The sequence below is a fragment of the Temnothorax longispinosus genome, chromosome 6 (assembly GCF_030848805.1).
Source record: "Temnothorax longispinosus isolate EJ_2023e chromosome 6, Tlon_JGU_v1, whole genome shotgun sequence".
NCBI lineage: Eukaryota > Metazoa > Arthropoda > Insecta > Hymenoptera > Formicidae > Temnothorax > Temnothorax longispinosus.
Window position 1 is genome coordinate 18,138,440 of NC_092363.1, and position 14,118 is coordinate 18,152,557.

The window sequence follows — 14,118 nt, forward strand, 5'->3', positions numbered from 1 at the left end:
ATTGTCTACGACAATGAGTGCAGCGGCGCGGCGGCGGCTCGCAATGTAGGCGCAGCGAACCAGGGCGGATGCAGGCTACGGCTATACGGTGCCTTGTGCATCTGCGTCGGAAGTTATTGTTTCACGCGACCATACAGTCGTACACGTTAAATTCGCTCGGTGCAGCTGCACCGAACGGGTCTACTCTAGCTGACGTCTATGCTCCCTCCTTCACCCTCTTGTTCTGTCGCGCCTAAGTACGACGAGCCTGATGTATTCGACGGTAAAGTCGAAACGGTTGAGAAATGCTTTTCATGCTATACGCACTTTTACAGATTTGTCCTTACGAGAAAATAAAAACTGATAGTAGTAGCTACTTAGATAATTACGTTATATATTATTCAATAATCATCTCTGTTATCGTCTATTCACGTAAGAAGAAACTTATAGGTGACTACGAAACAAAAAGTATTCAGCCATCACCAGAGTATACGCAGACTGGAAAATTTAATGCGAATTAAAAAGAAGAAAACTTTGTTTATTCGCGGGTTTTTGGAACGTTGGCTGTGGTGTTGTTTTGGGAGCACCTCTCGGTGGAATCTTCGCTAAATCAGGTCGCACCTTATCGATCGGCGTCGACAAACCGGTCCCCCGCGACTTCAAGTATACTAAACTAAGAAAAGCGTATCGATCTGTAATATTCGCGAGAGTTATATACCGCGGAGAATTATTAATCTTGCATGTGGAAGGAAATGCATCAAGACAACAATTTATTTTAAATTTAAATAATTAATTATTATTTTAAGATATATTCGAGATAAGAGTTTACTGTCGTGCACTTTTATATTATTCACTAAGTGTCCTGAAACAAACGTAAAAACCTTCATGTCTCTTGTTTTCATCTCTTGAGATGAAAATATAATTAATTACTTCCTTTAGAGAAAATTAATTATGTTCGGTGTCTGATTCTTTACGCTCATTGTACATATGTAATTACTTACAGTCGTCGCGATTTTATAAAATAATAAAGAAAAAAGTTGTGCTGCCTACATTCACAATCTTTTAAAAGGGCCGCTTTTTGACGCGCGGCGAAAAAAGAACGAGTAGTGAAGAGTATACGTATAGCGAAAATCTGAAGCGGCAAAAATCTACCGAGTTGCTTGAAGATCGTAGAAAACCCGGGTTAACCCTGGATTCGACCAACGTCGTTATATTTTCCCATAACGTTCGTTACGCCCTGTGAAGTTCGGCTCGATTTTTCTCGCGCGTCGACTCGGCGAGACTGCTGTATAAAAGACGGAGGCGACTTTAAACGAGTTTCTTTATGCGTCGATTATACAAATCCCGCGGGGCAGAGAAATATGCCTCGCGTCTCTCCGGGTACTTTTTTTTTCCCAACGCCCGTTTCTACACGGCCCTTGTCCTTAACGTCGCAACTTCTGCCCGGCCGCGCGCCGCAAAACTTTTGGGCTCGACGTGAGTGACGTCGCCGTCGAGGAAGTTTTATCGACTCCAGGAAGCGAGAGTGCCTTTATTGCTAAATATAACGTCGGTGCGCAAGATGTATAGCGGTAGATTAGATAAGGGAGACAAATTTGCATGCTTTATTCTCGACTATGAGCCTCGGATGAATCATCGGAGGTGAGAGAGTACATTGGATGAGTTTATATTTAGACGCCATATCGTCAGAAATAAATTACGCGGATGCGTTACACCTCGAGTTTCGTGGGCATCCTCTTGGGTCTGAAAAAATATCATATGTAACATGCAATATGCATACAATTGTAATTTTTTTTACTTTTATATTATTAATAATGTTTTTCAAATTTCTTCCTCGAATGTCACTAGGCTAAATTCTTAATTTTATATGTATTTCCTATTTTGCTATACGCAAGGAAGTATTATTTTCACCAAGAAAATCTTTATTTCGAGTTTGGACCGCATTTTATATTCGATCGATGCGCGAATTTTGGATTCCTCACATCTCGATTGTTCAAATCGTCGTCAGTGGAGGCAGGTCTCGAAATTGCGTCCGTAACGCCGTTTCAAAGAGCAACCGAAAATGCATTTTCCTAAAACTCCTCTTTTTTTTTTACCGGAGTGATCTTTTCGGTTCAGTAAAACCTTGGCGGAATAGTTATTGTGCCGCGTGCATTCGGAGCTACGGATGCGGTTTGATTGCATTCTAGCAACGCGGTATGCGATCGGTATGGAGCGTTCGCCGGAGAGAGCGGCGCGCCGCAATGCACGTTAACGTACCTAAGGTGAAGGGGAGAGAGATATAATAATTCCGTTGACGACGCGGCCGTGCGCGACGGATGCCCCCTAATCAAAAGGTAATTCTCAATGCGAGCGGTTCTTTTTTTTTTCCTTTTGAAAGTTTCGCTCGAAGGGCCCCATTATTGATGAGTCACGTAGAGGTTTGATTGGACGAGAAGAACGTACGGTCCAGTTACGGTTCGCGAGCGTGGATTATTAGCTCTCGTCGCGATTTTGTATTTCTCCAATTTACGCGAGCAACGTAACTGTATCTTTGTGCGGTGTAACCACGACTGTTGTGTCTGGTCATTGTCGCTACGGTGTGGAGGAAAACAACGCGCCGTCCCTCTCCGCCGGGAATTTCTTTAACGAAGATTCCTCCCTCGCCAATTCGGATGCAAGAATTTCTTTATTTTCGTTCGGTCCACGCGATTTATATTGTCTCCCCCTTTGCGTCTTACAGTATATCAACATGGGGTAGGACGGGCGCGGAGTAGGAAGAAGCGAGGAAGACATCTCTTCCAGAATCTTATTACGGCATTCTTCTCGGAAGTGCCTTCCGCATGATCGCATGAATGAATGAGTAATGCATCGTCATGAATTAAACATGTGGGCGCGTGCGCGCAACCCGCCCCGACGCCGACGACGCGCATCAGCGTTATGCTCCGGAGTGCATAGAGATGCTCGCGAGACTTAACGACGTTACGTCCGATACGATCGCTCCAAATTAGCCGGGGGTTTCGAGGAAATCACGGTGCCCGGAGAAAACCCCGTCGGGGGGATTAGAGATACTTTATTGCGTCTTTAAAGCCTGATCCTTCGTTATTTCTTTGCACGTGTTTGTTGGTACCAAGATCTCGCTAGGATATCACCTGGCGCTGGTTACACTCGTACAGACTCGCTGAGCCGTACTGTACACGCGAGGATTAAAATCAATTATATATAAATGTACGAAGAGATATCGGATGTATTACTTGGTAAAGTAATCAGCTCGCGGACGAGACCGTACGAGCGTTAACAACGTAAACTTGTTATACCGAATAGACAAACGGGCGAACCGCGGGGTCGATTTAATTTGAAATTTAATAGCAAAGATACCTTACAACTCGGGGTTTAATTAGAAACAACGTACGACGTGTCGACGTTATTAATGGCCGTATAAGTGACGATAACTCGAAAGAGGTTAATAGTCGACGCGGTTATTAGCTGCTACTGCTTATAATTCCCCGCGGACTCTCGAGGGTCTCGAAAGTAGGCTGGTCTTAGGCATCGTGGACTCGACACGACGCTTTCTTGTCGGGCCGGGTATATTCCGGATATATTTAGTGCGGGGCCAGGCCCCTTGCCTCCGCGTTTTATCTCTCCGAGGGGAGGCCGATGAAAAACTGGTCGGCGCCGCGTGTGGATTACAGAAACATATCTTCTTCTTCTTCTTCTTCGCGCAACCGCCGCGCCGCCGCTCACGGCGTATAAACTTGGCGTGTTTTCGCCGCGCAACACGACGACGTTACGTGATTCGCGTCAGCGGTGAATCCTCCTTGGGAAATTGTAAGAAAACAGCTCGCGGAGAAAGACGGGATTCTCCCGAGATTCAATTACGTTCCCGGCCTTTAAAGCCCGCGGGATTCTCGTTCGTATATTCGTGACGTTCGGCTGTCGCGTGGCTGTCGCGATTTCAAGACTGACGTGGTACGATATTGCGTAAACGTTTATAGCCTCCTTGGATCCGCGGTGCGAACGTGCGAAGTTGAAAACAGCGCGAGGACGGCCGGAGCGGAGCGGAGCGTATCGATCGCGAGTGACAAATGCATAAGCGATCGTGATCGGAGGGTAAATCGCGAGGGACAATGTAGGAGATAACGCGAGAATGAATTTTTAACGAGTCGCGAGGCCTCCGTTAGCAGCGCGTTTCCGCGTCGTCGCGGTCGGTTCCTCGCGGATCTTCCGCTCCTCCTCGTGGCTACAAGGTCACATACGCGGTAGCGCGAGATTAATTATCCGCGCCGTAAACCCCGCGCGCGATACTAATACCAACGGAATAAATTAGTCTCGCGCTCGCTCGCTGATTAGCGAGGATCGCGAGAGGAACGGCGGTGTCTTCGAAGGAAGATGAATTATCCTCGTATTAATCTTGCGCGCTTGTCAAGCGTGCAACGAGCGAGTGGGCGAAGAATGGAAGCGCGGCCTTATCTGCGCGCCGGGGTGATTAGGTTCCCCAAATTGGGCGTTGCCTCGCCTCGGGGTTGTAAAATGAGACTTTCGCGGCTGAGAGGATACGACGCTTCTCGTATTTACTTGCCTCCGGTAATCGCGTCTTACCAGCGCGCAACGTTGAGAAAGACGTCCTTTCGAGTTCCCCGGGTCTCGCTTTGTCCGCTAAATACGTCACCCGAGAGCTTTTACTCTCGATTGAGAAATATTGGTGCAATTATTGCACCGAAGTAAACGTAATATCTCTATTAACGCGTGATGCGTCGATATACCGTGCGACCGCGACGTGACAAACGATTTATTATCACTCGCGATTCGGCCCCGGTGTTTCTCGATCGTCGGTCGCGCTGCATCGCGCGGGGAGGTGACGGCGGCTTGTTATCCGGCAATCAAGTGCATATTCATACCGCGCGCGGAGGATGGATCCGCACGGATCAAAAGCCGTAACACTTCCCTAATGAGCCGTTGCCTCTTCTGCTCGAGGCTAATAATGTCACGTACGTCGTACGAGGCAGAATGAAATTCATTACGGGGGGACCCGGTGCGAAGTACCGAGGCCCGACGACGCGGGCGCGGAACGCGGTAATCACCCGACGAGCTTTCGCGAAGCGCGACCGGAAGCGCGGTAATGAACCCCGCGCACGATTCCGTGCGTTGCTCTAATATTCTGCACAGCCCGACGCGTATACGATATCACTGGCGAGACCGACGATCAGAAGAGACCCCCCTCGTTATTCCTGCGTGTATCTGAAAAAAACTTCATTTAAATCAGACGTCTTGTTTTTTTATCGTAAAATAAAAATCTAGCGAGTCGGTTTTAATGAAAGTCGAACACTGAGGGCGAGGATATCGCGGCATTAGAGTGCACTTCGTCGTTTTCACCCTCTCTCTCTCTCTTTCTCTTTCTCTCTCGGGGTAACCCCCTCGTCCGTCAAGACTTCCGTGTCTGGAAAACGCGGATCTCGCGTCGCGGTAATTTAGGCGCGTATATAATGTAGCCTTCGAACAATGCGAGGAACTGGCGGCCCATTATGAGCCGGCGACGAGAGGGTATTGTACCGGATGTCTCGGGCTCTCCGGTGTCCTCAACGACCGACAGTCCCGCACGCATGCACGCACGCTCATATCACGGAACCGTGTGTACACGCTTTTCACGCGCGACGTGCGTCATAGGGCCGATCATGTGTGTGTCTGTCGTCGGGTTTTCGCACCGCGCTCCTAGCACCATGTGTTCGCAATAAGCTCGATCACGGTGTCATATCGCGACATCGTGAGCGTCCAGGTTCTTGCTACATATGGAATGTACAGAAAACGGACGATTAGTATTATTCGTTATTCGTTAATCGAAACCAGCTCTTGGCTCTGGCGATATATCGGAAAATTAACAGGTTTCTCTGGCTGTACGAAACATTAAACGCGAAAGCATGATTTGCAAAAATGTTTTGGCGTTTCTATCTCGAAAAGATCATCTCTGAATTTCGTTGAAAAATTATCCTAAAACGAAGCGCATCAAAAGAAACTGTATACTTTTTTTCATTAAAAATAATGTCATATTGCCGTAAATAGTGCTCGATATCGCTGTGATGTGTATTGGACGAAATAAATGGCGAGGAACTCGCTCTCCAGTTTCGCTTCATTCGCGGACTACCGTGAACACGCATACATTTATGCATTTAAATAAACTTATTTCAAAAGTTACATGATACGCGGCGCGTGGGAGAAAGAGGGAGAGAAAGAGAGAGAGAGAGAGAGAGAGAGAGAGAAAAAGAGAGATATACTCCTCGAATCTGTATTCTCATCACGAATGCAAATGTATACATTTTTCCGATTGAATTCGATAACCTCGGATGTTTAATCCAGGCCCGGAACTGACGGTTTGTGAGGCGAAATGAACTTTTAGTCGTTTCATATCCACGAAAATGGAATCCGCGAAAAACTTTAATCTGGCTTTCAATCAACTAAGCCCGCCGCCGTCGGCGAGCATCTCTCGAGAGTCGATCGATGGACGGGATAACCGAATAGACCTACAAGGATACACCGGTATTAAGTCTGTACACGAGTTAAATTTTATTTAAATTTAAATTAATCTTTTAGATTAGATTTTATACAGACGTTATACAAATCCTCATTGAAGTTTTGTTGTACATATCAATTGTATCCAAGTGAAAGAAAGTTAAAGTTGAGAGACATTCAATTCTTAATAGCGAATGAAGATAACTGAATTGCCTACCACAGCAACATCCAAAGAATTACACAAACGAATTGTATTGTCAAATAAAGATAATTATTTATATTGCTGTGGTATTTAGTTATTTTTATACTATAAATTAATTTCTATTTTACATAATTTTTAATATAAACCCTGAACTTTCTTCCGTTAGTATTCGAATTAAATTTTTGAAAAAATGCTTCTCTTATATTTCAGCTTTGCGCAACTCTTTTTTATACCCCACAGCGTTAGGTGCGCACACTAATTTCTGCTAGCGTCTCTTTTACACCGACATTTTTCAACGGTTTACTCTTTGTACTTTTGAAAATCAAAGTCACAGTATTACGAAGAGAGTTACAAAGGGAAAGGAGAAGCGGAGAGGGAAAAGCGGAAAATAGGAAAACGGATATGGCTAAAAAGAGAGAGGAAGGGAGGCTGGTGTGTGTGTGTGGTCACTATGAGAATATTCTATTTCCTTGTATTTAATATCTCCAAAATTATTTTGGAATTGTATCAAACTACTCTTTGGACTCTTTGGAAGAAATTCAGAGCTTTACTGACTCATATTGAAAATCTAAAAGTGAGTTACTCTATGGGGATAAAATTATCGCCTCCGCGGCGATCGATGACGGCACTAGGCCGACGAACACATTTCGCTCGTCGATAGAACGTAATTGCCACTTCGTTTTCGCACTTTATACAGATCTCGTGCCTGACTGCAATTAACAGCGTAATTCCATTCGACGTCGGAGAAAAAATCCGGTTGCCCGGGCAACGGCGAGAACGCCAGGAATTCGATCGTACTTCAAAATGCGAGTGTCGCGTTTTCGTTCCCGTCCAAAACGCTATGGACCGCTCGCTGCCAGATTCCATTCTCTCCCCGCGTAATTACAGTATTCTCGTGGATACGAAATGTTTTAATGACGAACGACATATCGAGGTACCCGATGAACATCGGTTTATCAAATACAAGCACGCTGTTTTTACATCGCGCGGCGTTATATTGAGCGCGCACAGTGACATAATATCGCTTTTCCCTCTTCAGTTTAACTAGCTTAATATCACGAGCGTGTATTTTGTAAATTGATAGTATCATTTGAAACTTAAAAGTGCCACTTTGTCAATGTGATACAAAAAATTCGACAAATTCGTTTCAATTAGCATTCAATCAATTTCTCGGGGACCGTATTATACTTGACACTACCTGATACAGCTAGCTTAATACTTGGTACTTGACACACGAACTGTTATCTACATCGAAACTCCTGTGCGAAAATAAACGGGCACGTTACGTAATTTGCATTCGCGCTAATTGAATCACACTCGCGGTGAAACAGCCTCAAAATTACAGAGCGGCAAATTACATTTTTATTTAATGCCGCGAACTCGTTGCCGGCGCTAAATACTGAATGAATATGCATTAGTATGCAAAATTCCTCTGTCATATAATCGCGGGACACAACGTAAAACTCGACGCATCCGCGAAAACAACGTTCGATCGACGGTTGCCCTCACGCGCGAGGCGATTAATTAAATTATAAACGTGAGTTGAAGAGCGCCTCCAATTATTCTTTTTGTATCGATTGCTAATAATTCGCGTCGGTACTTAACAGCGCAATGATCTCGTTTCGTTTTTTATTCCACAGATTAGTTCCACCTGCTCTTTCGCACCGTAATATCCAGCAGATAATACCGCGGCAGTGCGTATCGAACACGCCTCTCTTCCCTCGGAGGAATTTTCCGTCTAGACGTTTTGATAATGGCGTCTTTATGCGAGCCGGTTCGCGTAGAGAAATACGAAAAGTCCCCGAGGTACCATACGTACGTAGCCGTTTACAAAACTGAGGGAAATAAGGACGAATTCTGTGAAACTTAGCCCGTCGTTATATTTCGACCGGAGTATCGTAAATGTTAAGAAGCGTTTCGAGGGCGTACAATTTTCTCCTATCTCATAAGGACTCCGAAATTATCTTAAAGACGTCTTCTCCCTTAATTAAGACCGAGCAAATAAATTCGACGCTCTGTTTTAACTGGAATTATATAGTTGCAAAATTAAATGCGAACGCTACATCCGGAATCGACGAACGACTCGTTTTAGACTCGTATTAGTAATCGTCCCGTATTGCAGGAACAATTATTACCGTGATGAATTGAAGAAAGTCGGTCGGTCGATCGCTCTCGCTAGCTAACTTAGTTTTTCTCGAGATCGACAGAACGCGTTCGCTCAACGCGGCGGTTCGATGAAGGCAAATACAGCTGCTGTTCCGCGAACACAGATCCGCGTCGCCGTCGATTGTGACGAGAACCGCGGATGCGGCGAACGTGATTTATTCGACGTCAACCATTTTATATTACGTTCTTTGTCGCCATACATCTCGGCACCATCGCGTTGCACATCGGCGACATCGTAGAAAGTTGCAGCTGTACTTCTTATTCGCCCCTTTCCCTAAGACAGCTACCGTCTAATTGCGAATATCGATCTTGATCGCCGTGTAATGTGTCATAGTCTAAAGCAGCCAGTACACTCCGCCGTCTATTCAGCTCGGTTCGATTCAGTGTGCGTTCAGTTTACTTTGGTCTTAAACGAGAAAGTTGCTTTATAACTTACCAAAGTTACCAAATGGGCGTCCTGGCTGCTGCATCAATTCAACTTTGTTCCGTGCTTTTTTGCCCGCGCCCGCACAGCTTACGTTATCTTGACGAGCGGAACAGACTTGAAACGAACGTCGGTCGTATGGGGATTTAGACATTTCGTCCGCGGGATTGTAATTTTGAAATTTAATGATGCACCTACGCGAGGAATCGTTTGCGGAACTGACATAAAAATATTGAGCTATTATTTGTAAAAGACAAAGAAAACTTCAGACAAGTAGTCTGTCATTCATAATATTGCAGTAAGACGAATATAGTTAAATTAGAAAAATAATTATTAAATAAATATATATAGTTTAATTAATAATTTTTTGATTATCCTAACTGTGAAAAAAGAGAAGTGAAAGAAATATATAACAAATTAAAGTTAAGATTAACAATAAGATGCGCGTATATCACAGATATTCTGAATAATCCGGAAATTATGAGCGGCCTTTTATAGTTCCCTTCACAATCTTCGGTCTTTATATACATATAATTATCCCTTTGTTCTTCAAATCACGGTATATAAACAGAATGAGGCGCATCCGATTTGTTTCCAGCCTGTCTCGTACAGAAGATAACCGAACAAAAGCGATGACGATGAAGTGCCACGACGAAACCGACGAGCCGGGATGTAATGTGGAGGTAAACCGAGGTGAATAAGGCAGACGGGCGGCGTATACTCGCTCCTTAAGAGGAGTTCGGGCTCCCGGAGCCCGGAGATTTATGCCACGCGCGGATTTGTGCCCCTGACGCAGAATTAATCTTTAGTCCCCCCGGTCCGCGCGTTACCTCGCGGAGCGAGAAACCGCTCATTACTGTATCTGGCTTTGTTAACTACCGTTGTATAACCGTGGCGGATATAACTTCTCGCGCTGTCTCGAGATTGTTACGAACTAATCGTACTCCACAACTAGAATGCCGCGGACCCGAAGGTTATTCGAGCTATCGATCGGCGAGTAGTGAGTACCGAGGTCTTTCACGTACGCAATGACACGTAATTAATTGAATTATAAGCAAACACAGTTGTCTCGGGGAAGATAATCTGTGTATAGCTGTGTAATCGAAATTCTGCGCGACGTTCTCCCCTCCCCTTATCCGTAAAACGTAACGTTTTTGCGGATAGGGATTGATAAACGTATCGTAATGGATATCGTAATCTGTTTCTTCATTCTGTTTGCGACGAGTGATAAATAAACGTGATAATATTATGAAACTTGCTGAGGTAGAACGTTGTGTGCAAATCCCACTGGGGGATACTATGCTCTTTCGTACGTTATAGAACATATGCATTAAAAGTGGAAGCATTTTGAAGGGCGCGTGCTCGTCTGTTGTTTGCATACTTTTACACGCGTTCCACGCTTTAATTTTAACAGAGTGAAGTTAAGAATCGCAATGCATCAAGAGCGGCTTGTTCTTTTTTCAGATCACGAACTTCCCCGGAAATTAGTCTACCTCGGCGGACTTGTTGTTGGTAAGTAATTTTTGAAATCCTTCGAGAGACGCGTCTCCAACTAGCACGAAACTTATCCAAAACGAGTCCCGGCGGTGTGTAGGAAACATTCTTTTTCCCCTTTTTTTTCTCTCTCTCTCTCCTTTTGTTTTATGCGACGCCGCGCTAACGCGGAAAACTTTGTTGCACCGTCGGCGTCGTCGATGCCGCCGCGCGTAAAAGAGTTTCGGCTTCTCGCGGGAAATTCGCGGCGCTGTCGTATTAAGCTTCTTCCGTTCGTGATAAAAAGTAACGCAGAGAAGTCTTACGAAGCTATTAAGATAGCCGCGATTAGGTACGTTCAAGCCGCGGCTTGATTCGCGCGAGAAATCGTTTTACCGTGTCGTTGTTCGGAGTGAAAAATTTTCACTCGAGATCAGTGATACGTTATCGTAATATCGAAGTTTTGCGAGAAATGACATAAATCAGACGTTTCTTTCTGGCTCGGTGCCCTTCAAAACGGGAGGGAATCGAATTATACTTTATTGTCGCCGTATGCGCGAACATTGGATTTGTAGGCGTTGTCCATAGATTTTGAGAGACAACGCGATCGTGGTCGAGCAGACAGACGACCGAGCAAAAAGGACCGAGCGAAAGGTGGATTCGGGACGTCGAATATTGGCGATGTCGTGCCGAGGCAGGATGGGACACGAAAGGGGATGACGAAGGGTACGCGCCCGGAATCGGATATCCAAAATTCACGACACGTGCTTCTAACGTAGCTCCCGCAGGAGCCCTTCACCTGAAGAGGTTACTAGCTATTTTTATGTGTACCTATGTAGTTATCGAAAGGGAAAGGGGATGCGTGAAAGCCCGAAACTCCGAGGAACTGTTCCCAGCTGTCGGGTGGCCCAGAGGGAGGACCGGCACAATAAAACACTTCAATCTTTATTTCGTTACACGTGCAGCTACGCTGCCGTCGTAAAATCATTATTTTCTCGGTCAAATTTTTTCGAATATACATTTTTAAATGTCGATTTTGTAAGGATTAATGATTTATTCGCGCGGAGACTTTTCAATATCGCAATTCAAATAAAATCTGGTCTCTCGAGTACGTCGCCTTGCTGCTGTCGAAACGCTTTTAAAAGATATATAGAGATTTCGTTCAAGCGTCCGCTCTTCGTATCTCGCGTTTTTTTTTTTTTTGGTTGCTCAACGGAGATCGTTGCCAACGTCGTTCGCTGATGATGCTGTCGAATGCCGGGAGCGCGCGTCTTTCCCTCACGTTTGACCTTTTCGGACCTGACGCGCGACGAGGGAGGAGGATCAGAGAGCGCCCCGACGATTCTCGTCGTCCACCGTGCGCCTGGTAACGGCCTTTATGTAACGCCCTGACATTCTCGGATGGCCGGACGACCTCCATAATGCAGAGCACATAACGCGCCCCCCCCCCCCCGTTCTTACGCCACGGGATCGCTCCTTCAATCAGGATCTACGAGTGCGATGCGCGATATCCTGTGCGGATGGAAACTGCGAGAGGAATGCCGGATTCGGAGTTACAATCGAGTTAAGGGTCGATCATACAAAATAGGATGAAGGGGCATATGCATACATACTTAAAATCATCTCCAATACTCTTGAAGATTGGAGATATCGTCGCAAATGAAACTTCATGGCGAGATGATCCTCCCGAATCGTACAACTTCATCGACCGTGATGTATCTTTATTGTTTCGCTTGCGTTATTCCTATTTTACGTCTCGCGTAGGAGGTTGACACGATTAATCATAAACGCATTAAAGGATTACCGTATCGCGACGGGAGAAAAAAAGAGGGCTCGCGCTTATAAGGAGCGTGATGTACTTCGGCGGCGAGACGTCGCGTCGCGTCGCGCCGAAAGCCCCGCGTTAATTAAGGCTTCTTAGCAGACGAGACGGAGCAGACGACGCGTGTGTAATTGTGCATTCCCCTGTTGGCAGCCTCGTCGCGCGGAAGCTTTGTCCCAAGAAACCAGACTGGATCTTAAGACCTATAGGTTCACCCGCACGCCTACGGACAATGGCAGTGGAGGTCTACTCCTACAATACAACCCTGCTTATAGTATTTCCGAGACGCGAACTCCGCTTCTCGATATCGTCTACCTTTCGCCCATTTCTCTGTCGCCCTTTCCCCTATTTCTCTCCTCTCCTACTCCGTCTTTTTCTGACAGCCGTAAGTCGGTCGACACGGACATGACTGCGGATAAATAAATTACTCAAATCGATTCAGAAAGAATTAACGGAAGAAATTAACAAACGAATGTATAGATACTTGTTGGCAAGTTCAATAAATTAATAATACATCACGAGTTTGTTTGCAGATGGCAGAAATCGCAGAAATTAATGACTGCGTTATAGATTTGCTAAAAAAAATTTTTTTTCGAAAACGTTTTTCCAGTAAAATAACTTTATCAGAGATTTCAAGGGGAATGTTAAATAGGTATATTTAAATTTTTTTATTGAAAAATATCTTTCTCGCGAAAATTTCTTGATGATACATTTCTGTGACCTAGTAATAGATTAAATATAACTCCTTTAACTTCTAACGTGTGCACGCAAACATCTGCTTAGGAAATAGCAGCTGTTAGAGGTTCGCGGGAGATACGGGGGGGGAATCGGTATATCAATTTAATGAAAATCAGTTCCTCTGGAGGCCGGAGGAGGAGGACTTTCCTCGCAAGTGTGATTGATGAGGCGTGCTGCCTGAGCGCATTCATTGTGAGAGTGTAGATTAGCGTTGCTGTCGACGAAATGTATTACGGCGGTGTGTCGCGAGAATAATAAATGTAATTTAATGCGGCGCGGAGCTGGGTACGACTCTCAGCGGATCGCATACAGTGCGCGTTATGCGCGAATATTTGCGCCGTATATCCGAAAAAGAGTTAAATAGGTCACAGATACGCGGACAGAGAAATATCCCGATGCGGCCATTAATGTCGCAAAAATAATATACTCGTAATTATAGCAGCAATTAAACGTGAGCTATATAGGATACTAAAAAGGAGCTTTTTCTCTTGCACTCGAATTATGAAACAATTCAAGAATGACGTTGACTAATTAAGTCTTTAAATAGTTTCTTAACAAAATTATCTTTCTTATAACAGTCTTACAATTAGTTTGATAGCTCGTGCCATGTATCCGAGAATACGAGATCTGTGACAGGAATACATGGGTAAATCCTCGATAAATTTGCGCGCGATAAAGATCGGAGTAACGGCCGGGAATTGGAATTGTTGATTATATCCTGCGGTATATATATATATATATGATAAATCATGACGACGTTATTTCGGAGGAGCTTGCATAATTCGCCAGATGCGATCTCCGGCGTTTAGTCTCCGAACCCCCTTATCGGGC

General features: G+C 45.0%; 1 protein-coding gene across 11 annotated transcripts in view; it reads left to right on the top strand.

The window, feature by feature from the left end:
* LOC139814112 (uncharacterized) overlaps nucleotides 1–14,118 on the top strand; it is an 86,145-nt gene that overhangs the window by 48,098 nt on the left and 23,929 nt on the right. For 10 of the 11 annotated variants that reach the window (XM_071780122.1, XM_071780119.1, XM_071780127.1 and 7 more), the window contains exon 2: nucleotides 10,719–10,766. The exons of the other annotated variant lie outside the window; for it this stretch is intronic. The gene's annotated coding sequence lies outside the window, so the exon portion shown is untranslated. The remainder of the gene's footprint in view (nucleotides 1–10,718; nucleotides 10,767–14,118) is intronic. 11 annotated transcript variants of the gene reach the window in all.